The sequence below is a fragment of the Lissotriton helveticus genome, chromosome 4_1 (assembly GCF_964261635.1).
Source record: "Lissotriton helveticus chromosome 4_1, aLisHel1.1, whole genome shotgun sequence".
Taxonomy (NCBI): Eukaryota; Metazoa; Chordata; class Amphibia; order Caudata; family Salamandridae; genus Lissotriton; species Lissotriton helveticus.
Genome location: NC_136063.1, coordinates 1,257,985,816 through 1,258,012,193, shown reverse-complemented (window position 1 = coordinate 1,258,012,193; position 26,378 = coordinate 1,257,985,816). Strand labels below are relative to the sequence as shown.

The following is a 26,378-nucleotide window of genomic DNA, read 5'->3' as shown; positions in this document are numbered from 1 at the left end:
TGTCAAAAATATCATTAATGGTTTTTAGGATTTCTTCTCAATATCGTTCAAGTTTGGGACAGAGCCATAGGAGGTGGGTCAGTGTGCCTGAGTGGCAGCAGTGGCGCCAGCAACCCTCCTAGCTGCCTTTTTCCCCTTCACCAGTCTAAGAGGGGTGTAATACCAATATTGGATTACTTTAAGCATTGCCTCTGTCCCTGCAGCACTAAAGTAGGCTGTGTGTGTCCTGTAGAGGATGTCCGACCATTCTTTAACTGTGATTTGAAGGTCAAGTTCAATTTCCCACCTCTTCTGCATGGCCTCTTCTGCATGGCTGATTTCTCAGTAGAGAAGGCTTTGTTAAGGAAGCGATAGTTATCTGAGGGGAAGCCCTTGTCATCTTTCTTGGTGATGAGCCCCTTTTCGAAGGCGGTGAGCTGCCTACTAGAATGTGGTCAGATCATAGGTTGTGTAATATTGTGTTCAAGCGATATATACCCCCGGTGTTCCCTGTCCAGTACACCATATTCTAATTGCAAGTATGGAAAATTCATGAGGCCTTTATGGTTGAAAAGATCGCCCAGTCTATTGCAATCGACCTCCTGCCAGTTATGAAAGTCAGACCCAGAGAGAGCTGGTGGGAAGTCTGGATTGCCAGTGATGGGCATAAGGGGCGAGGGATGAGACAACAGGTGCTTAGTGACGGGCACTTTATCCCAGGCCTCAGCTGTCACCCTCACTACTGGTGAGATTTAGACCCCCGGAGGCCTGTGTATTTTAGGGAGCTGAAGAATCTTCCAGATAAGGACCACAGCTATGCTTCGATCAATGAAACACCAATGTTTCTCCATCTGGGTACTGTTTTTTCCACTAAGTTCCACATCTTGGCTGCTAAATAATAACAGGATAGATGGGGTACGCCCAATCCACCCTCCGCAACGGACAGGTCCTCTTCCACGCCATGCAAGGTTTTTTGTTGTCCCAATAAAGGCCTCAATTATGTATTGTGATATTTCTAGTAGGAGTGTAAGCGGACTAAGGGGGAAGACCAGCGTGACATATAGGATTTTAGGAAACAAAGTAATTTTCACAACCGCCAACCTGCCCACCCATGAGAGGTCCCATGCCTTCCATGAGTGGGTATCGGTACATGCTGTGTGCAGAAAATTTAAGTCATTGCTTTACAATGTTTGTCCTAAGGTCGGATAGATTTTCAAGCCCAAATAAGGTACCCAATGGACTGCCCACAGGATTGTGAAAAGTCATTCCAGCTGCACTTCATCTACTGGGGAATTGGTAAGATAAGGCCTGCAATTTGTATGTATTGACTTTGAAGTCAGAGACTCTGCCAAAGGCCTCCAGATCTAGTAAAAGGGCCAGTAGGGAGGGCTGTATGAGTGCCACCAGGACACAGTCTGCATACAACACAAGCTTATGTTCATGCTGGCCTATGCTGATGGCTTTTATCTTGGGGTCAGCCAGTATACGCTCAGCCAGGGTTTCCATATAGAGGGCAAATAGGAGCTGGACAGTGTACATCGCTGACAGGTGCCTCTAGCTACAGCAAAGCTCTGTGAAGAAGGTCCATTGGGGTTTGCATAGCTGTACCACACCCCCATCAGAAAACAAGGTCCCAGGCCTACCTCTTCTAGAGTGTGCTGTAGGAAGGGCCAATAAACATAGTTGAATGCCTTCTCTGCTTCTAATGACGTGAGAAGGGCAGGGGCGTAGGAGCGAATCACTTAATCGATTAGGTGGAGCAGATGCTTTATATAATCACTGCTAGGTCTCTCCTGAATAAAGGGTCATTGATTGGGTTCTATGAGGCCTAGGGACTGATGTGCGCAACAAGGACACCCATGAAGAGATTGGCATCAATATTAAGCAAGAATATCGGCTGATATGAGGATAGAGAATGTGGTCCTCTCCAGGTTTGAGAAGCACAGTAATCAGAGCTTCTGGCATAGTGTCAGTGAGTGTGCGTGTTTCGCTGAAGTTGTTATAGAAGTGCGCAAGGATTGTGGCAAGTTGGGCAGCAATCCTTCCTGGTGGCAGGTGTGCTATAGCTGATATGGCCTCATTTGGGTGTATATTTGGCAGTACATGCCAAGTTTAAGTAAGCTAGCAAGGTCCCTTTTGCATATCTGTTTCTTCTGCTCTGTAAAGGTCTGCATAAATGTTTTCAAACACCCCCACCATATCCTCATCTTTGGTCGCTCAATGGCCCCCTTCCAACCAATTCTCCTGAATCTACTTTTATTAGTCTAGGCCTTAGCCTGCATGCAAGAAGTCTTCCAGTTTTCTTGCATTCTCCATAATATTTCTGCTTGGCGCAAACAAGGGTATACCCAGCCCTGTCAAGATCTTGGGCCAACAGTTGTTTTTCAACAAGCGTTAGCTGTTATCACAACCTTTGGGCCCCTATGTATGCCTCTTCCAACTCCTTCACCTGAGTCTCTAAGGTGGAGCATTTGTCCATCCTATCGTTGTTTAATCTTGCTGAGTTTGCAATGAGGGTCCCCTTGATCACAGCTTTCATTGTGCCACAGAGGAGGGAGGTGCATTGGTTGAATACATTGTTTATTTGAAGACATTGTTTATTTGCCTCCCGCAAATTCCTCTGTATCAAGTCGTATGTGAAGAGATTTATATTAAGACCCCATGCTTTGGGTGAAGTAGGGAGTCAATGGACACTGACAACAATTTCTGCATCTACAGAGGCATCGACAAGTCCCAAGGCATCACATATAACGCACTTGTGGTGGTCATTAGGGGGATGCAGTTTTGTGATTGTGAAGGTATAGTTATGCAATGAGAGCCAAAGTGCAAGAAGTGCAAGTGCAAGAAGTTTCCCAGGTGTGGCAGCTTGTGTGTGGGTGACCTGCCCCTGGAACTTAGTAGCTATGAAGATAGCCCCCCCCAGCCTTTTTCCCCAAGGCTAGGGGAAAAGAATTGTCTGTTAAACAGTCTAGAGTGCATTCTCTTCCAGCCCTTTTTAAGGAGATGTGTCTCCTGCAGGAGAGAGAAGTCATAGTTATAAGACTCCTTAATTTTAGAGAGAAGTGCTAGGCATATAGGCTATGCACATTGAGGCTCAGGACGTGTACTATTGAACCGATGAGAGGGAGATGTTGTCACTATGGGATGGGCACAGGCAAACTCTGAGCTGAGCTTAAAGTCTGTGGCTTTCAGGATTGGCTGCTGTTGCAATGGTGGGGCCCTGCAAATGGAGCAGGGGTGAACTGGTGTGAAAACAAGGAACTCTGTCTCTCAAGATTCATCTACCAGTTTTGTGTGAGGTCGTGGCATACTGCATCTAAACTAGAGGTCTTTGGGAAAAGGGGATTCCTGCTACCTGCAGGACTGTCGCTACTGTCTTACTAGAAGTGGCCGCTATCTCACACAGCCTCGAGGGTGGGGGCCCAAGATGTGAGGACAGGAGGATTAGGCACTAGTATACAGAGGTCTGTGACCCATTGTGTGTCTGAAGGCGAATTAACAAAGCGATACACCCTCGTTCCGGTCTAGGATAATATCTTCATCAGCCAGGTCTGGGAGGGTCTGCATGAAGAGTCGTTTAACCTATCCCTCCAGATCCCCAAGCACTGTTAGGAGGGGGAGCCCCTTAATCCTGATGTTTGAGTGTCACAATCTATTCTCCAGGTCCTCTAGGTGTAGTTGCAAGGTCATGTTCTGGACCTGGAGGTACAAGAGCTTGCATCTGTAAGTTTCAAGTTCTTCTTCCCTTGTGTCATTGTTGCTTTCCAAGGTCGCCACTCGCTGCTCGAACTCCACCATGACCCACCTGTCTTCTTTAATGTCTGCAGCAACATCACTCTGGATGGACACTATGGGGCAGATTTACAAGCACCTTGTGCCATTTTTGCGTCACTTTTAACATGAGAAAAGTGACAAAAAAGTGGCGCAAGGGGCTTGTAAATCTGCCCCTATGTCTTCTCTGAGGGAGGGAATAGGGATTTCATGAAGAAGTGCATGAGTGACTCATCTACCACCGCACCCCCACTAGCTGGTGCCAACAGACTTGTCTCCTCCCCAGCGATGGCCTCCTTTAGAGATCCAAGTTTTTTAGTAAGGACCTTGGTCAGTATGTCCTTAAGAGTAGCGTCTTTCCTTGGTCTATCGGTCGCCACTGGGGAGGTGAGTCTCTTGTGAGGCTCTCCATGTAGCAATGCGGGACTCCGAAGCCAGAGAGGCCAGTAGGACTCAAGGGGTGTAGCACTTCGTGCAGCACTCTGCGCAGTAGTCCTCCTGCAGAAGAGCAATCCACTCAACAGGCCACCAGGAAGGTTGTAAGTGAGCTTGATGCATCGGTGTGCTTACAGTCTAGAACTGTTGGTTTGTCAATAGCAAGCTGTGTAGAGTAACCGCTTGCAAGGAGGGATGCACAGGAAGGGCTGAGGTTGTGTAGTTGCTGGCTGCCTCCCTTCATACCAAGACTCACGTGCCTACTACTTCTGGCCATGCAGGGACCGCAATGATCCTCCTCCCTCAGTTGATTGCATGGGCCCTAGGGTCCACAGTGTCAGTCTCTCTCTGCGAATTCAGGCCGCAGCGGCACAGAACTGCACCTGACACAGTCCCCACTTGAAATGCTGCTGCGCAGCTACCCACACTCATCTGATGCAGCACTGCAGCCACTGCAGAAAATTAATCAGGCTCACAGGCGTTGTCCGAGGCTCGCCAGGTGCCATCAGAACCCATCACAACTCCCTCACTGCATCCTTTGGGCAGCGACCGCAATGTTGAAATCTCGCTCCAGGCTTCACTGGGACTAAGCCGCTGACTCACTCCCCCGTGACTGTGCGGGCGCTTCATTCGAGTAAGCTGTTTTCCGATACCCGCCACACCTCAATTTGTGGCTATGGGGTCTGTGGATGCAGCCGGGTAGTGGGCTGGAGGAGTCGGATGGCGAGGAGCATGAGAGAGCTATTTACTTGGCTGCCATTTTAGCCCTGTAGTTAAAATGCATTTTTACTGTTTTCATGTTATACTAACATGTCTGCTGTCCTTATAACTTGGGGGCATATTATCAAGGGATTTATCGCCGCTTTTTTGGCTTTAAAAGCCAAGAAAGCGGAGATAAAATTATCTCCCTATCAGCAACAGGGTGCTAACATGCAAATTCGCATGTTAGCACCCTTTTTCTCTACGCTTGCCCTTGCATCTCTAATGAGATGCAAAGGGGGCGTTCCAGAGAAAAATAATAGGAGAAATGTTGTTAAGCGACATTTCTCCTAATATCAAGGATTTCGCTAACCCTGTTAGTGATAAAAAAGCAGCGCTAACCGCGGTTAGCGCTGCTTTTGTTACACCTGGGGGCATATTACCAACGATTAGCGATATTTATCGCTAACGAGGCTTAGCAACAAATCTTTTTAACGCTAAGCATCGCCGGAAATTATCGCAGAGATAACTTGCGATTAGCAAGGTTTATCTCAGAAGTGATAAAAATCCTCGCGCTAACTGCCAAATTAGAGATTATCGCTGGAAAACCAACGATAATCTCTCGAAGTTTGGCGTTAGCTTGATGATAGGGGCTCACAAACTTAGCCATGATATCCACCTTCCATAGGATATCATGGCTAAGTCAGGAAAATACCAGGTGTAAACAAAGCAGCGCTAACCGCGGTTAGCGCTGTTTTTTTTATCACTAATCGCTAAATATCTAAATATCGCTAATCGTTGGTAATATGCCCCTTGATGCTTTGTTTTCTTTGCTGTATTTAGTCAAAAAGAGTGTTGGGTGTTTTTCTGTCTGTTGAATAGAGAAGGTTTGTTGTAGTTTTGCATTTAAAATGCGTTAGTTTTAAGGGTGTTTTTTTGTTAGTTTGTTTTCAACGTTCATGAGTTTTGAGTCATTAAATATTTAATTATATTTACTTACATTTTTAGTTTGTTTGCCGACTTCGTTGTTATGGAAGTTTGTGTTTTTAGCGACCAGGATGGTGTTTATGTTTGCAATCTTGTGATAGTACCTATTGTTTGGAGAATTAAGGAAAAAGATTTAGCGTTATAGTTTGCTTTAATATTAATTAATGGTTATATTTTACCTACTTTCGATGTAGGTGGTCCATGTTCTGCAGGGTAGCTTCAGAAATTTCAATGTAGAATCCAGCAGAGTGTCTTAATGTATAATCCAGCTGAGTGTCAGTTTCCTCTAGGTGTAGCATTTTTCTGTTAGGTGATTTTTCTGCACCTTTGTATAGTGTTTATTTAATTAGATTAAGAGTTCCCTTGGTTACTTTGTTTTAAATTTCATTTTATTTGTTCCTTAGTTTCTAGTTTGACTTTTTCTGGACAGATTTTTCCTTATTTGGTTTCTGTTTAAGTGTAACGTACATTTGTATATACTGAGGTTATTTTTGGTGAATATGTATTATTTTAAAGATATTTGGTGGTATTTTCTTTTTGTGAACAATATTATGCTATTTCAGACATTTTAAAGTCATATTTTTGTATCAATCTTTTTGTATTTCTTGTTTGTGTATAGGGTGATAATATTTTGTTAAACAACATTTCTTTGGTGATATTGTGGTGAATCAATGTTTTGGTGGTTATTATGTCATATAACTCCTTGCTTCTCCTGCCCTAGTATATTTAGTTCAGTTTCAGGACATTGTCCTAATGTTCCTAGCAGAGCACCATTGCAAAGGTGGTATTGACACTGCTCTACTATTTAAAGCATTGGGTTTATGAGGGAAGATGACCTCCTATCTCTCGCTGCATGATCCTGACTGCATTGCATGGGGGTACTACCTGCATTCCCTCATTTTCCTGCATTTTTATATAAACTTTAAGAAAGTACAGTGTGGCACTTTTTTGCGATACTTGGGCTGACACCTTATGGCATGTTCTCTTGGTTGACAGAGCAAGCAGTTTCTGATGTGGGCGAAATGGACAATTTCTGAAGAATGGGTGGAATGAAGCACCAAAATCTACCTCCGACATGACCGCCTTGGAGCCTCACAAAAGAGTGCTGAAGGAGAGACCATGATATATTCCAAGTTTCCCATAGAGAGAACACAGTAATAACCAGTGGAAAATGTCCTTCTGGTTCAATGAAAGGGATCCCAAAATTGTCCTCACGGTCATGATGAAAGCCACCAACCCTAGTTGGCGCAAGTAGGCTGAAACATGTTGCCCATATGTGATTATGTAGATGTGAGGGACATCTAACTCATCCCCATACACATCTCTCTTTCATTTAACCTTAGCACTACCCCAATTTTGAATAAAATCACAGTTTTTGGAGGTATTAGGCCATTTTTAACTCAGTCTCTAAGTCACGGATCCCACAATGTCTCTGGTATGAGAGATTATTCCTCCTATTGAGGGCAGACCCGATGATGATGCTATCAGTCATCGGTATGTCAGTGAGACAACATGTCACTGACCAAACATAAGTATTGAGGGTTCCACAAGAAGTCACATTTGAGATTTCTCAATCTGACACTGTTTTTTCCCAGTCTTGATTTTTCTTGCAAAGAAAGTTTATTTATACCTTCAGGCTGGTACCCAGGGGTGTGGGGAGAGTTTAGCTATGTAGATTAAATTATAAACAGGCTACCACCAAAAGGAAATTAGATGTAAGACAGGATGCTTAGGAACAACTCTGTGAGGCTAGCACAAAGAATGACATTCGCCTTTTTTGGACAACGGTAAGTGCCGGTTTTTATGGAGCTAGTCATAACACCGCTCTGGATACTACTATACCACGTACAAAATGGGTGGAGTACTTCTCCAAGCTCTATGGTAGTAGTCCTGTACCAGGCAATTATCCTGACAACACAGTGGCCAACTGTCAAAGGGGTGCCTTAGAGCTGGCACAGATTATCCTATGGGAGGTTAGATCTGATAGAGAATGCACTGCAAGGAACAGGGCCTCAAGTCTGGATGGGTTGCCAATTAATCTCTTCATTGATAAAGTTGATCTATGGGCACCTTTAATTGTCAATTTACTGAGGAGTGTGGTAAATGTAGGCCCACCTAAGTCATGGCTGAACTCTTATCCCAATCTATAAGAAGGGTGACAGAGCCGTCACCTGTAGTTATCGACCCATCTCCCTAATCGATCCAACAGACTAAATATTTGGTAGGACCTCATTGGTTCAGTTAGAGGCCTTGGTTGTGGATAAGGGTATTTTCTCCTCAATTCAGTATGGATTCAGGAAACGTCTGGGAACTGTTGATCAATGACTGGACAAATATGTAATTATTAGTAAATGCACGCTGGCAAATAAGTGTTCAGTGGCGGCTCGCCGAGATAACTCTGCTGGGCGGTGAGGTGGGGCAGGGCTGAGTGGGGGGGGGGGGTAGTGGAGTCTGACATACGACGACAAAGGTGAATGTAAATAATTAAATATCTGCCATTGTATGTCGGACTCCACTACCCCCTCCCAGCCCTGTCCCGCCCTGCCCCACAGCGTTACCTCTGCGAGCCACCACTGTAAGGGTTGTTTGTACTTACCATTCAAGGACCTCAGTACAGCTTTGGACTGTGTCAATAAAGGGAAGCTCTGGGGAAAAATTCTGGGCATGTGAATGGTGGCTCCATGGGTTCATTTCCTAGGCCAATTACATGAAGATGTGACGGGGTGTATTAGGTATGGGCCTAATGGTGAATGCGCTCCCCCAATTAAGATCAAGTGCGGGGTGAAACAGGGGTGTGTGCTGGCCCCCATTTTTTCTGTCTATATATTAATGATCTTGACACAAGTTTAACACTTGTAGAGACAGACACACCTAGTGTGGGATCTAGAAGAATACCTGCATTGTTATATGTGGATGATTGTGTCAAGAATTGGTGTGGGTCTGCAGAGGCTGCTGACTAAATTTGTTTCATTTATGAGCGACATGGGCTTAACGACCAACAACGCTAAGTCACACAACATGGTCTGTGGCCAGGCCTCTAACAAATTGAAATCCCACTTAATTAATGGTAACAAACTTCTTTGTGTTCCAACCTTAGCCTATTTTGGGGTACCTTTTGATAGTAAATATACCTGGGTTCATCTCATGAAGGTCAGGAAATTTCAGTTGAAAAAACGAAAGAGACAACCCTTAGGTTGGCAGGAAAGTTAGTTTCTCAGCCCCTGGACGTGATGGTTTACACTTATAAAGCACAATGTTGTTCTGTTGTGACCTATGGTGCAAGAATATGGGGGTACTGTAATACTTTGTACCTGCAGACCAATGAGAATGTGTTTTGGAGGAGATTGTTATCCATCCCTACTAATGTACCCACCTATTCCTGCCATGCAGAGCTGGGCCTATCATACTTAGAGGACTGCATTAAGTTAGAACCACTTATGTTGTAGCACTCTGTATGGTCCAAACATGAAACCCTCTTGAACCATAACATAATCACTGGTTGCTTACAGTTTTACTGTGCTCAGCGTATACCATGGTTGAGATATATTGAAGAACAATTTACCATGCTTCAAATGCCTGAATTTTTTTTATAGTTCATGTCGTTTCATAGCCTTCCCTAAAAGTGGTTTAAAAGCTGAATTTCTCATTAAGCAGGAACAGAGAAGGAATCTTCATGAGCTCAGTAAAAAGAGTGTGTCTGCCCACCATTTGTTAGTAACCACAGGGGCATATTAGCAAGAACATCGTTAAAATTATCGCCGTTTTAGCGGCAGGAAACTGAAGCTAAAACGGCGATAATGGGCTTGCTAATATGAGTTATAGAAGTCCAAGAGAAGCCCATGTTAGATGTGCAGGACATCTAACCTGGACTTCAATTGGAATTCTATAACGCATATTAGCAAGCCCATTATCGCCGTTTTAGCTCAAACGGAGATCATTTTTACGAGGTTCTTGCTAATATGCCCCCACAGACCGTATGGAATCCTACCTTTATGTTTTAGCACATCAGCATCGGAGGTTTTACTTGCTTAGGTTCAGATTCAATTTAGCTCACCTTTTAGTTTCTCATCCAAGACACACCTTTAGTAAATCAGGCCTTGAGCCTTGCCCATGTGATTCTCGATCAGATCAATCTATGCTACACTTTTTTCTTTTTTTGTAAACTGTATGTTTGTGCCAAGGAAGCAAAAATGTATTCCATTACTCAGGTCTTTGAACATTAGGAAGTGCAGTCCAGATCTATATTATCTTCAACAATTACAAACCAAACATGTTTTCCCGATGGTACACAAGTTTATATTGGCTGCAGTTAGATAGAGGACTATGGTGGGGCGGTAATGTCCTAATGCAGGAGTCACTTTATGGCCTAAACCTTTGTGTGGAAACTTTTTATCTTCTAATTATGTTCATCATTTTTACTTTACTACTTGTTGTTAAGACTTGATTTTAATTGCTGTGTCATAATGAGCGCACATTGCTAGATTTTATGCTGTGTATTATTTTATAGTTGTACAAGCTGAATAAAGATTGGATTTACTTACTGACTTACTATCCTCTATACTTGGAAATTCAGCTACGAACTGCTTTTATGAAAATAAGATAAATGAAACAACCAAATTGGCTTTTATGTAAACATAGAAGATGCCATATTCAAATTTGACTTTTGTGAACTGTAGGTGACTACTTTGTTTTTGGTCCACACTTTATCTATTAAAGTATTTTTTTTAGATGAGAGAGCCATTTGTACTCTTCTTTAATCTCATGATGGATGATATAATAAGAAATGGCTTGTGTACTTAAAGAACTCAAACACAAACAGCATTATTCACAAACTGTTTTCTTATCGCAAAGAAACTTGACCTCTGAAACATTCTTACTGACAAATCCACAATATCTGCATGAATAATAAAAACAAACACATTTTATATGAGTTGAAAATAACATGGTATGGATTTAGGGTCGTATATATGAGAGGTAACGCACAGTTATGTGAAAACAGCGATGCGTCAATTATCAGTGCGCCCTCCTTTCGACATCATGGATGCATCATCTTTACTGTATGACGCATTATGTCGCAAGGAGTTACAGATACGTCAGTATTTCTGACGTATCTGTAGGCGCAAAAGTGACGCATTGCTGAGGTGTCTGAAAACAGACGCAACAACTACAGCGATGTGTCCTTTCACATGGGGCAAGCCCCATGGGAAAGGGCCTGCATCAGTCTTACGCCTGCTGTGAGGCAGGCGTAAGATATTGATGCAATTGCGTCCTGGAAGTGGCGCACTGAAATCCCATAGATTTCAATGTGCCAATTCTACGAGGCTTTTTGCAATGGCTGGCTTTAGAGCTGGTGGCGCCCTGTGCGGCAATGTTGGTTGGCGCCCCCCCACGATCCCCTCCAACATGGATTCCCTCACCACCACCCTTTAACAGTGCCCAAATCTCCATTACCACTCTCTCTCAGATGCATATATAGCACTCTTCGTCAGATGCATATATAGCGCCACTCATACCAGTGTAGGGTGTCAGAGCACTTTGCATCACACACACATTACATAGAGCCAATCAATCATGCATGTGTAACTCAGCGTATATGAAATCAATCAATCAATCAATCAACCAATCATATCATTTGCAAAGTGCACTACTCACCCGTGAGGGTCTCAAGGCGCTGGGGTGAGGAATGCTGCTACTGCTCGAAAAGCCATGTCTTGAGGAGTTTTCTGAAGGTCAGCAGGTCTTGGGTCTGCCGTAGGTGGATGGGGAGGGTGTTCCAGGTCTGGGCGGGGAGGTGGGAGAACGATCTGCCACCTGAGGTCGCTCTTCGGAAGTAGGAGACTGTAGCGAGGTCGAGGTCGGCGGAGCGGAGCTGGCGTTGGGGGTGTAGAAGCTGAGTCGTCTGTTGAGGTACGTTGGTCCGGTGTTGTGGAGTGCCTTGTGTGCGTGGGTGAGGAGCTTGAAGGTTATCCTCTTATTGACTGGGAGCCAGTGCAGGTCTCTCAGGTGGGGTGTGATGTGGCTCCGGCGAGGGATGCCGAGGATCAAGCGTGCAGAGGCGTTCTGGATGCATTGGAGCCGTCTCAGGAGTTTGGCCGAGGCTCCTGCGTAGAGGGCGTTTCCCTAAGTCCAGCCTGCTTCTGACAAGGGCCTGGGTGACTGTTCTTCTCGTTTCAGTGGGGATCCACTTGTAGATCCTACGGAGCATGCGGAGAATGGTTCATAAGACAGAGGACTACAAGGTGTAAGAGTCACATGTACTCAATACTGTAGGCAGTATAGTTTAATAGTGCTTGGTCTAGGGCAGCACAAACTCAGAATTTAAAAAACAACACCATAGTTGGGTGTTCTCTTTAATAATAAGAAAAGATTTTTGCCCAAATCAATCCTTTTTCCAGCAATAGTCTTTCCTCAAATCTATACTTTGCAGATTGCATGCAGTTCTTTGATAAAAGTTAATAGCTCAGTACAATTACAAAGTGCAAAGAATGTAAACAGGTCAATGGGTTACTGCTGTTAAAAGAGACATCATTTTGTTACTTGCAATTTATAAGATCCAATCCTATATTAGGGTTTTTAATATAGGACTTGCAAGTGACAAAAGTATGTCTCTTTTAAAAGCAGTAACCCACTGATCTATTTATATTATATGCACTTTGTAATTTGCTCGGTATTTGTTTTCTGCAACATGCGCATTAACCCTCTGCACTACTTTATAGTGAGGCAAAACACCAATTAAACGAAACTCCAATCTCTCTTCAGGAAGAACATTCATCACAGGATTTATCCTGACATATTTTTGCTGTCCGGAAATAACTGGAGAAAACGAACGCTGCAGCAGGTCCTTTCAATTAATAATAAACTTGCCAACACAGCAGCGCCTCCCGGAAGCCAGCACCCGGTGCAGTGGCACCGGTCGCACCGCCCTAGAGCCGGCCCTGCTTTTTGCAGGGGAACGCTCTCACTGCATACATTATACCTGGTGCAGGTATAATGTGGCCTAGGGGTTTACAAAGTGACGAATGTGCCTAGATGTGTCACTCTGTAAATAGGGTGCAACATGGTGGGTATTTTACGCCACCGGTGTGTCACCAAAAGTGATGCACCAGCTGCGTAAAAGTGCCACAAGGGCTCATAAATAAGGCCCTTACCACTTAAGATTATTGTGAGTAATTTGTACACATGTAAAATATGAGTAAGTGCAATGAGATGCAAGTTATAAGGGATTAAACAAGGCGTACCCAGAGAAAGATAGCGAAAATCTGGTTCTTGTCCACTTTTGGAGCCAAGTGCACATACTATTTTATAATTATACAGAAACAGAAGCACAGTATTTTCTAATGAGTTCTAAGGTACTATGACACTTTTTGTTTGGCATCTATGACAGTAAATTGAATAATTACATGTGTATTACATGTCTATGATTATGAGGTATGTTTACAAGTCTGCTAGTACATTTTATGTATTGATAAGATTTCATACACTATGTAATAAATGCTCTTGCGTAATGTTAGAAACTGTTTGCCTTGCTGAAAACATAAAATATAGCATGTGGGGTCAAAACATACTTTATGCTGAGACATTTGTGTTACAAATGTTTTGATATACATAGGGTTTCACTGGGCATGTGGATTCACAGTGGCATTAGCAGTAGGAGTAGTAAGGTCCGCCAGGCAATGATTCCACTGATATTGATTGGAAGGATGTTGTCAGGGAAACCCAGAAATAAAGTGTGAGGAAAACTGAGGAGGAGTGATTCAGTTTACTGAAGTAGAGGCAGACACACTTGTTTATGATGTATACCTTAGACATGTTTATCTGTCGATGGTATGCAATTACCTAGTGGCGTCTAGCACCACAAAATGCTTTGGGGTTGGAGCCATAGGGGGAAGCCTGGTCTGTCAGGATATTTTTGCTGTAATCAATACATTTGATTTCCAGACTGTTGAGGCAGAACTACATGTGGGAACACTAGAGCCCATTTCTCAGAGGTTTACTCATGGAATTTGTGTACGGCAGACCTTGACAGGGGGGCAACTGAGTGCATTACAAAAATCTAGAAACATAAAGAAAGACATTTGAAGCATAAGAGAAAGTGGAAGAGAATAACATGAGTAGTAAGCATCATTGAATAGATTGGCTTAAGTGGTTGCAAAACCTGAGCAATACAAAAAAGGTAACCTTGAAGGCAGTGAGGAATAGACAGACAGTGGGATGAGACATTTAGATGTATTTTGAATAGTTTTTTCTTTAGGGTTATGCAGAAAAATAATAGATTATAATTGTATCTACCATCAACTGAATGTCATTTTGAGTTGCAATGCCTAGCAAGAGTAGGACAGAATCACTGTCATGAATTTGTTTCAAGTTCAGAAATTCTAGGAGCTGGTTTCATATACTTCTTGTATCTCTCTATAGTTTATCATTAGAGTAGCTAGGGTGCCAAGATGGAGGGCTTTGCGAATGATACGAGCCATTTCAAAATGGATTCTAATTCTAGCAGTAACCAATGGAGGTCTTTTACAAATGCTGTGATGTGGCCAGATTTTACAGAGCCTTTGACAAATTCAGTGACTGGAAGCGGATGGCCTTGAGAGGAGCTATAGTCTGCTGAGCAGGCCACATAGTAGAAGGAGGGTAGGAGCATTCAACCTCACATCCCAACACTTAATTTGCCCCCAATGCATCATGGTAAATGCAGTGCATGATAACACTTACTTCAGTTGTAGTCTTTAATTTTTCACCCTTGTCGGTGCAGCTTGTAAATGTAAATTGATATGTAAATTGATACTTGTATAGCGCACTACTCTCCCGCAAGGGTCTCAAGGCACTTGTACGAATACCGCTGTGGAACCCATCCTGGCTTTCCCTGTGAGGTGTCCACTCCTGGGAACGCCCCAAGGTGGAGGCCAGGCACCCTTAGCGTTGTGGGGGCCATTGTGGAGATTAAGCAAGCTATTGCCCAGAGTTGCAGAGTGGGACTCCATGATTGGAATAGGCACCGAGGCGAGAATTATCAGGTCCGTGGAATTTTTGAGCTCAAGACCCGCCGAGGCGGAGAATTGAACCCTGGTCCCGGGCTAGACCTCTGCATCAGGGTCTGCCGCTCTAACCATTGAGCCACACTTCTCCACTTGTGATCTGTAACTCTAGACTTGTTTTTCTGGATTCATTCCTTCATCAGTAGAGAGCAACAAGACATTTTAGGGATGCTGGAAAGGCCACTCAAAGTCTTCTCAGGTGTCTTTCGCACTCACTGGGTGCATCAACACAATCTCGTCAGCAAAGTAGCTCAAGTGAGTCTTTTCCAACGGAAGGGGGGACACACGGCGTCACATTCCACTCAATTTGCCCCAATGCATCATGGTAAGTGGAGTGCATGATAATACTAACTTCAGTAGTAGTCTTTAAATACAGCTTGACAGTAATGTATTTCTACCATCATGATCAGAAAGCACCAGTGCTTGTATAGCAGTTCCAAAGCACGAGACAGGGATGTTGTTTTTAATTTTGCCTTGAAGAAGTTTTTGTCATATATAGATTCATAGTTATTTTTCGTTGAGAATGTAGTCAAGTGATTTAGAGAAAAGAAATTGCTCAGACACTTGAACCTCATTCTACAGTAATGTTGTAATGCAGAGAATAAAATAGAAGATTGCATTTGTTTTCCCAATACACTACTGTGAAGCTAGACATAATTATTAAATATGCATATGGTTTCCTTTAAAATCTAGCTATCCAAATACATTATTCAGCAATACAAATATTGCAAACACAAACGTCACTTTATACTATGACTCAATTCAAGTGCAAACAGTAGACAAGTTGGACCTTAACTAAGTGCACATTGGAACTTAAAGTGACTAAAATACATATTCTAATTACAGTGTCATGTGAGTTGCAGTGAAGGTTTTATTGGTGAATCACTTACACATTTGTCATGTGTGGCTCCCAAAGAAGGTTACAGGTTTGGAACCGCAGTTATCCACTGTGCTGACATCAGAGCCCTGACAAAACAAAACTCTTTCTAGGTTGAGTCTAGGCAGTACGCATTCCCTATCTTCGAGACATGCTGTATTTACTCAGTGGGCTTATACTCCCCCCACAGCTTTTGACTGGCTAATGCTAGTGTCATTTAAAAAGCGTGGCTTCCAAGTGGTTAATGTTCAATATTTGTCCCACCTTTCTCGCAATTGTTAACTCCCATGGAGTATCGCTGCAGGACTTTCTCTCTTCCACTTCTGTCTTCGTATTACATGTCTTGGGAACTTTTTTTTATTTTGAATGAGCGCCTTTTATAAGTGAACATGTTTTGTTAGTCTGTCTCAGTGCTACGTTCGTTTCACTCACGCTGCGCTGTTTATTTCCTAAGCAACATAAATATTTTACTTACTCGTTTTTATGGAATAAAACAATGCTGTATGTAGAGAATACAAATTATGGCTTTGGAAAAAGACATGGAGAGTTCTTTAGGAATCACAGGGGAAAGGGACAATGACCATTACCAAATCCTTAACTCCCTTCCTACAAAGGATCAAAACGGAGCCACGGCAAGCAAAACAGGAACAGAAATTGTACGTCCAACTTGTATGCAGCTGCACCGAAGGCGCATCCCACATATGCTACCTAACAAAAAAGAAACACATACTGCAGTAAACATAGAGGAAAGACTCTAGTGTTGTGTCTCTTTGGTGTGTTAACTCACCTTGGGTAAAAACATCTCCATGACTGGAGGCAGATTGATCACGTGGTTACTCAGGCAAATAATGAGCGTACTGCATTCTGCAGGCAGGTGAAGCAAACTGGCACCGCTGCTACTGCAGGGAAGTGCTGTTGTTAACTATCTCAAGTGAGCAGCAAGGACTCTGTGCTCTGCTTCATGGGAAAGCCTGGAGGGTCAACTACGGGGGTCAGGGTCACTTACAGCTCTAGGAAGCCATGGAGCGAAGATCATTGGATCCAGACTTTGCTGTGCCACTAGGCTGGTGGGTCTGGGGTGACAGGCAATAGCAGTGGTAAACAGCACATTGACTTGATTCCTTTTCCCCTGCCCCTAGTTTTTCTTACCCGAGCCTTGCCTCCTTAACTCCTTTGTGACCCTTACTGTGGAGGTAAGCCCTGTCCATTCTTGTATTTTTTACATGATGCAACTCCCACCAATTTGAAACAGTTGTTCTACAGTTCTACAACTAATTGCCTTTTATCTCGCAATAGGAGAGAGGCTATAATGTAAGGCTAAAGGATATAATTTAATTCCCTATTTAAAAAACAACTAATATTTCAAACGTATTATGCCGACTAAGGGTTCCACCTAACCCTGTAGGAAGAGATGAGAAAGGGATGGCAAAGGGAAGAAAAGGATGGTTACCACACAGAGGAGGGAGATTTCTATCCATCTCTAAGTCAAATACCACTTTGCCTCACTTCCTATTGTGTATCTCTGTCAACGGCCTACCTCTAATATACATAGGCAGGTCAACTGTAATTATGCAGCAGGGGAGGGCCAAATAATGCGGCAAGGTATTTTTTCCTTATTTTGGCCTTTGTTAACGCTATCTGGGCATAGGTTGTACCTCACTGGTACCAGTTTAACATTTAAACATAGAAATAAGCAACAGAAAGGCAAAGATCCTTCCACTGTGTAGCAACATGTCACAGCATATTTAGTAATTTTTGAAACGTTTGAGCTAGAAACATATTGTTTTGTAAAATTTCCAGGTTATGTAGCATTTGATGGATTACTTGGCAAATGTGGCAAATCCACAACTATACGAAAAGCACAATGGCTGCACAATCGCATAAATGTAGTGGCCCTGATCATAGATCAGCCTTTCCTTTCCTTACAACCAAGAATACCTCACTAGTTCTAGCCCTATATTGATCTCACCATTTATCTTGCATTATTCCAGAACGTCCCTACTTCCATTATTCCAGAACGTCCCTACCAATTATGTAACCCAGCAGACAATTATATAACATAGAAGAAATTGAATGTAAATGCCTAGATTGATTTCCCTGAGAGTACAAGACTAAACCTAGCCACCAATTAACCGCTGGATTTAACCACTAACCTATCGTTGCAGAGTATTGTGCTTCTCACTGTAATGCACTTTGACACCTCATCAGGGATAGTAAGTGCTACATAAACGTTATTCAAATACCATACTAGAAGAACTTTCTTATGGGAGGGGGGTGACCTTATGGTATCTTTAATCCAGCTTTTTTAGGCAGCTGGGTTGGAGAGGATTATCGGCCCCGATTCAAAGAACTAACTTAAGACAAAATCCTAAACTTACTATTTTTGGTATTCACAGAAGGCATTTAGTGGTAGTAAAGTTAGGATTTTGTCTTAAGTTTGACTGACTTAAGACAAATTTAAGACAGACTTAAGACAGACTTAAGACAAACTTAAGACAGACTTAAGACAGACTTAAGTTAGGATTTTGTCTTAAGTTTGTCTTAAGTCTGTCTTAAATTTGTCTTAAGTCTGTCTTAAGTTTGTCTTAAGTCAAACTTAGGACAAAATCCTAACTTTACTACTACTAAATGCCTTCTGTGAATACCAAAAGTAGTAAGTTTAGGATTTTGTCTTTAGATAGTTCTGTGAATAGGCCCCAAAATGATTATGTCTGTCTGGCCGTCGCAAGACGGCTGCCCAACGGGAGATTCACACTGTAAACTTTTAGTGCCCGGAACTTCACTGCTCTCTGCTGCTTCCAGTCAGCAGTTGCCCTGCCCCCCTCCTGACACTCAGATAGGGATGGGGTTGTTGAAAAATAAAAAGATAATAATTAACTTTATCACCATTTTATTTTTCATCTCCAATGGCAATTTAGTTAGTGGGACGATGCTCCTCCACCTTAACAGAGGAGCCACACCTGTCTGACAGATGAAGAGATATGTAGGTCACAAGTTCAAATCCTGGTAAGGGAGACTCTGCATTCCATCTTTCAAAGGTCGGTAAAAGGAGTACCATAAACTGGGAAAAAGTAACATCTGTTCTGTACAGCACGTGGAAGCAGTAATAGTGCGGTATCAAGCCCTTTATAAAAGACAAGGTATCACTATAATTTGCAACTTTCAAAGTTAATTATAAATACGCATTAAAGAAAACAAAATTATTGGCATAACACGTTTATTGGGTTCTCATACAGACAGATACAGCATTGGGGAGTTAAAATAAAACTCATGTGAAATAAATTCTTCCTTTTTAAGCAAAAGGAGTGGGTCCAGCTATTCTTTCTCCTCCTTTTTCTGCGGTATAATGTACACATCCAACACTCTTTCTAGTACAAGAAATAGTATTTTAACTTACTGTACGGTTATGCTTTGTACTTTACTGTAAAAAGCTGAGAATATATATTGTTGCATAGATATTTAACAATAATTAATGGTTTTGTTAATAAATTCCATTAATTGCATCTATTGAGTATTTCTGAATTTGGAAACATACATAGTAGCAGAGAACAATACAGATAGTTCAAAATATGTGATAAATTGCATTGGTTGAACACTTTTCAAAGACTGAAAACACATTGAAGATATGTATCTAACTCATGGAAGGCAAAGCATGTTATTTGACGATTTTCCTTAGCTTTAGAATTTGTGACAGCAGAGTCAAGAGCTTTTTTATCACATTGTAGGCCGCTGAACAGGCAAGTGAAGCGTTCTAAAGCTGTTTTCATCCGCAGCGCATGCTTCCAAATGCTGGCACGCACGTTTTTTTTTAAAGAACTGTGGGCCATAATATCAAGAAAGGGCGATACATTATCACGGCTTTTATCTGCAGGAAACTGCCGCTAAAGCGGCGATAATGGGCTTGATAATATGACCTTGTGAATTCCCATAGAAGCCCAGGTTCTGATGTTAACCTGGGCTTCTATGGGAATTCACAAGGGCATATTATCAAGCCCATTATCGCCGCTTTAGCGGCAGTTTCCCGCTGATAAAAGCGGCGATAATGTATCTCCCTTTCTTGATAATATGGCCCTGTCTTACTTTTATCAATGGATGAAGTGGAAGCAAAGCTTAGTGATATGTAGGTAGTGAATGTGATAAGACCTGTCTCACTTCCGGTCTGTGAAAAATCCTGGAAGATTTCTGCCACCTACAAGACAATCAAAATGCTGTATTTTCTATTGAAATAATAATAATATTTTGCTCAAACACATCTATTGCAAATCAGTATACGGTGTGAAAGCATCCACATTGGCACTTTCCAAACAAATGTAGCAATAAAGGTGAAGCATTAATGCTCAAAATGAGGCAAGTCCCTTCAGAATGTAACACTTAACATAGATTTTGGAAGAAGAATTGTTCGTTCAACAGTTTTGCAGTGCATTCCAAGCGTCATTCCACAGTGTCTTAGCTAGGGGCGGGCGACGATAAACTCCGCTCTGTCGGCGGAGTTCTTGGAGTTTGGTCCACTTCGCGTTCAGGCAGAACTCTGTCAACCGCCGTGTGGTGGAGTTTTTTCTCGCACACAGCTCACCAATGTTCAGCTGGCAAACGCAAGCAAGAATTTGGGTCTTCTAATCCGAATTTTGGGGGCTAGAATGCCACTCAGTGAGATTTTCTACTTGAGTGGCTGAAAGAAACAGCGCCAGGTGATGCCAATCTGCCCGAAATCATAATGAGGCCCTCAATTCTGTGGCTCTCTTTTACAACATAACCAGGCTAGAGGTGGGAAATCCAAAAAATGTAGAGTCAATGTTCTGATCTTTGCTATGTAACTTATACAACGAAAATCACATAAAATATTATAAAGTCTCATCAACATTCAAAAAAGTGTATTTCTTTAACATGTGGAAGCTTTGACATTAACACATCACATTTTTGCACTACACTGAGAAGTATTTATTAAAAGTGATAGTTTTTAAACATGAACCATTAGTGAACTAAAAGGCTGTCACGTAAACCCTGTACCTTGGCTAAAGTACTATTGAGCACAATTATATTCTATTAAATCAAACAAAATAGGTTTTTGTACAGCTGGTATTCCGAACTCACATATTTGAATGTACTTTCATTAGCAATAATGAAGAAAAAGGAGTTTTCTTGCAATCGAATATTTGCCTAAGCCTGCACAATTTGAGCAGGGAAGCTGCAATTTATCCAGGTTTTCTGTTTTCACTTTGTAAATATCAGCCACAAAATGGGTATCTATTTGTCTTTCCTTATGCTAAGGATTTGTTCTTACCTACCTGTGATTTTTTCTGCAGTTTTTATATAGAACAAACTTGACCCAAAACCTTTACATGTGTGCCAGTTACATTATACAATTAGTGAGAAGACTCTAACATGCATCATTCCTACCAAGAACAAGGCCACCTGGAGCGATTTCAGAAATCTAGCAAAGCTGAAATACATAAACACATACTATCAAGGACATCAACCTCACATTTCTGCGATGCCATTCCTTCTAAAATAGTGAAGAACCTAAGCCCTTTTCTCTCCTCTCTATGGACAAGGATAACAAACTCCTCCCTAATGCAAGGCGCAATACAGGACTGGCTAAACACCGGGCAAGCAACACCTCCGCTGAAAAAACCTGACGCCAGCACAGCTGATCTAAATAACTTTCGCCTGGTACCTAACATCCCATTTCTCGCAAAGCTGCTGGAAAAATGTGTTTATACGCAACTTAAGAATACCTCTCAGAGACGCGTGGGGTACGCAGGAGTTACTGGGCCCAACTGTGGTGGTTGAAGTTTTTACTTCCTATGTCCTGGTTGCCCTGCGCACTATGGATCCTGAACAACTGGGCCAAGTACCCATCTTCAGTTGACTCAGTGATAGCTGTGGGCGAGCAGTCAAAGGCTTCCTCGGGTAACTCTACATATTCAAAGTAAGGTTACGACATTTATAAACACTAACGCATTTTCACTTGAGGTAGGAGCTCTATTGCTTCACTGACAAATCCATGTCCCACCAGCTCTTCGTAATGTGGTCAGAGTTATTCCCCATTCACTGTTGGCTGCATCCAGGAAATGCTCACTAGTAGGCCTTAACTCAAGAGTCCACTCTGGCTCTTAGAAAATATTTAAAAATGTCTTGACGCTGCAGCTCTCCTAGCAAGAAGTCCCCTGGGCCTAGGGGGCCCATAACCAGTTGTACCTGCTCCAGCAGTGAAGAAGCATGCAGCGTCTCGTTTGGTGCACCATCCATGTGCACTCGCAAGCTCCAGTCCTGTTTGGTGAGTCAGCTGCATACGGGAGGTGCAGCTGCACCAGGCACGTGCAAACTCTCTTTTAAGCTTACGAGGTCGGCACTTGCAATGACTGGAAATGCTCCGGTAATCCTCCTGCATGGTAAGTTCTGTGCTCCCCAACTGGGGAGGGAGTGGTTGGATTCCTATGCTCCCTATTTGGTTCCCAATGATGTTGTAATGCACCCATGGTGTCCTCCTCAGTTCATGGAGGCAGATCGGTGCAATCCTAGAGGCTTTATTGAAACCTACAGGTCACACGACTTCACAGTTGCAGGCAGCAGCCCAATCCTCACAGCACTCTTAATACTGGGAGCCTTTTCTGGCATACAAGGATACTGCAAAACTACCAACCAAGGTGCCGATACTTACCGTATGGCAGTGCCTACCATGATGGTCCTTCCTGGCATATGGGGTTGATGCAACACAGCTGCACATGTTTACTGTCCCGCACACCACTCTGTTCATTACTGTCTTTATGGTGGACAACTCCTGGCATATGGGGTCACTGACTTAAATCTGCACACAGGCAACTACCCTATCAGTGCAGTAGCCATCTGTTCACACCTCGCACCAGGAGTCCACTCAACAAGGCTCCTCACTGGACCTCTCTCCCTCCAATGCTCTCCTCTTCTTTACAGGGTGCACTGCTCTTAGCAAGCACGGAGGCACTGGTGTTCCATGCTCCAAAGAAGGTGGTCTTGGTTTCTTGGGTGATGTCCTCTCACCCACCAGAGAGACTTGTAGGCCTAGGCCACCAGTCCTGTTCACTGGCAGAAGTCTTGCAGAGCTTCCAATCTGCCAAGTATGGTCGTTTGGCAGGTGAGAATGTTTGGGGTCTCAGCCTCCCTTTTTATAATCCATTTCCAGACACCAGATGGGATTTAGGGTCTGGGCCTCTGAAGTTTTATATTTTGGTTCTGCTTCTATTGAAGTACACATGTCTCCTCTCCCTCTTCCTCTAGAAAGGATGTCTGTCTTAGCAGGAGAGACTTCAAAGCTGATAGTCCAACATCACAAGCCATGGGAGTAACTAGAGCTCACACCTGGATGTAAGCCACAGTGATATGTGTATCCAAAGATTAATCTTTTCCCAGCCCTACTCTTTACAATTCTCTTCTCAGCCCCATATCCTTCTTCAGATGTGTCCAGGCCACTTCCTTGTGATCTCTCACTGAATCAAAGGGCACCTTTCTCCAGTGTGTCGCTCCCAGCTCACAGTAATGCAGCAATACACAAATCTGCCTGAGGGGATTCCTCTACCTCCTAATGTCTTCACCAGTGCCCTGCATGTAATGTACCATTCTAGACACCCTTGTCCTCAGTGTATATGCATTGCACACACATTGTCCAGCACTGTTACCTTAATTTATTGTACCACTGCAGGCACACATACAGTCAGTACACACATTCACTCTGTGTGCACTGATCAGTCCTGCAGCCTTTCTGTATTGTGCCACTTACAGGCACACATACAGCCAGCACACACATTCACTATGCACGCTGCACAGCACTATACCCATTATGTATTGTACTTCTCGCAGGTGCACATACACCCAGTGTATGCATTCACCAGGCATGCACTGCACAACACTACATCTCTCCTGAAAATGTACATCTTGCAAGTATGCATAAACCCAGTACATGCACTCACCATGCATGCACTGTACAGCACTACTCTATCCCTCTACTGTAATCTTCCCAGGCACACATGCAACAAGTGCGGAGTCACCACTCCTGCACTGTGCAGCACTTTACATCTAACTGCTGTAGGCCAAAGGCTGAGTGAGGCACACAGCAGCAGAACTTTAAAAAGGTAAGTGGCCTTGTAGGCCTCACAACAGTGACATAGTTGTAAAAGGCCAGGTTCACTCCTACTGATCACTGCACAGTTGATGCCACCACTGTGCTTGTGCTGCTTAACTCCTTGTTAAGGTGTAATCTTCCATCACTATGAGGATAGCACTTTGGGTGCCCCTCCTGGTCCAACAAGACGGCAATCTGTGAGACAGAACTATGCCATGGCGCAGACGCATGATCCATGTTTGCCTATGACAAGAAACGTCAGCTTTAAGGATCCAGACAACAGTACAGTTGGGCACTCAGGGCAGCAGGGCATCACCATGCAGAGGACATATTGGCCCCAACACCAACTATGGTAACACATTGAAAAATTCAACCTGCTGCACAAATTCCAATCGAGTTCCACACCTGGGCACAGCACTAAAACAGCCATCCTACACATTTTGGGTGACAAACTTGTGCCTTCTAATCCCTCTCAACTTGTTCTTTGCTTTTGATGCAGTCTGTCACAACAGGTCCTTGGAGTTGCTGGAACACAGAATGGGAATGTCTGGATGAGTATTACGCCGGTTCACCTCTTTTCTCTATAACCAATCACAACAAATCAAAATAGAGGGTTCACTTTTCAACTCATCCAGTGTCACACTTGGGATACTCACAATATCAGGAGGCAGCTGCTCCTTTGGAAGTGTCACCTCCCTCCTGCTAGCGCCTCTGAGATTCTGAAAAAGAAGACCTATGACTGCACCTTTTCTTGAGCGACCCCAAGAATCTGGAACTCTCTTCCTCCAGAAGCATGTGCAAACCCTTAACACTCAGCCTTCACGAAGAAAGTCAAAATGATCTTATTTACCAGTTTCCTTCAACAAGATCTCAAATTCAGGACTTGGCCTGATCAGTTGGACACTGGAGACTCAGAAAAGGTCAGTTAGAGGATGCCTATTCACTACATACATACTACTATATCCTCACCCACGGGTGCATGGGACTGTGTACATATAGTTTGCCCTTATTATATCGTATGTGTTCTCTGTGTTGTAACAAGATGGGGGGTTCTCTCTGTACAGCACTCTTCTATCCCTTGGGTCTTGTTCACAATTTAAATTTTTTTAAATAAATAAATTACACAAGGTCAAGTTAATTTTTTATAGGCATGGGAAGATTAGGCGATTTTCCCAGACTGACTAGATGTTGAGTTGATGCTGAGACTCGAACCTGTTTACCCAGTTCCAAAGTTGGCAGTTCTGTGGTTGTAATGCCACACCCTTGGTAGAAAGAGGGTGGTTTGGTGAAGCCACATAAAATCTCAGCCACTTATGTGCTCAAGGTTCCAACAGGACCTCAACCTGAGACAGAGGTTGGCTTCCGGCTTAAGTCAGGCTAGAGCTTTCAGTGGCATGCCTTCCTGTAACACAGACGTGCAGTGATCACAATAACCAACAGAGGATTTATACTATAAAATAGTTCATCTTTCAATGATTAGTTTAACTAGCATATATTTTCATTTAAGGTGTACATTATTTAATATGCAGTTACCTGAAAGTGAAACACCAACTAAATAGTTACATAATATTTTGTTCTTTTTAGCCACCCCTTCGATCCCGCCCTCACGCTCACTGACCCCACCCCCAATGCACTCAGGATTAAGTTTCCCATATGTTTTAATGCACTTCGACTACTGCCATCCAGGCAGTCTTTCACATTTTCATTTTTGCATTTATGACTTCAGCTCTTCCAGTTCTGTAAGCAGCCGGTCAAAATTTGAATCACTGGCATTATAATTTTCTCTTCAGGAAGTTCAAGCTACCCATAGAGCTCCAAATGCAAGTGGTCCAATTTCTCCTGTAATCCCCGCACATCTTCCATCTGCTTGGTCCAGCACTCGTTACCAAAGACATGCAGCTTTCCAGAGTGGAAGTCATTCAGGAGGCTCAGAAGTCCCTTCTCCATCTCTTGAACATCAGATAGGAATGTTGGATTGAAAAAGATGAGCCCCCCTTTAGACTCGCCCTTAGATTGTATATTTTAGTCCTCTTTTCAGTTTTGGTCTTTAAGCAGCAGGCTATGCTGCAGAGTTGGAATGGCCTGTGCTTTTACTAGTTGGCACAGCATTTTTCCGAACACTCTCAGCTAAAGGTGGGTGACTAGTGAAGGATGTGGGGCTCCTTCTCTTTATTTTACGATCATTCATTATTTCCACATCTTAGCTTCATGTAATCTGGTGTCTTCTCAATGTATGGATCGCACGTAACTCAGTCTACTGCCCTTTACCTATTATTGATCTTTCCAGGGACATTTGTTTGTAATATCAGTACTTCCAGGTTACACGACAGCCCATGGTTAAACATTTTCCAAAATATTTTTAATTGTATAGTTGACTGACTTACAATTATTATTAGAACAATGGGATGTTGAAAATGTCATTGAGGACAATTTAATGGCAGACCAATTACTTTTTTTAGGCAATCAATAAATTACCTCAACAACCCCTAAAAAGTAG

At 43.0% G+C, this 26,378-nt stretch overlaps 1 pseudogene; it reads right to left on the bottom strand.

The window, feature by feature from the left end:
- Window positions 1-3,624: 3,624 nt before the first annotated feature.
- LOC144828140 (coiled-coil domain-containing protein 28A pseudogene) lies at window positions 3,625-26,069 on the bottom strand (annotated as a pseudogene).
- Window positions 26,070-26,378: the final 309 nt, after the last annotated feature.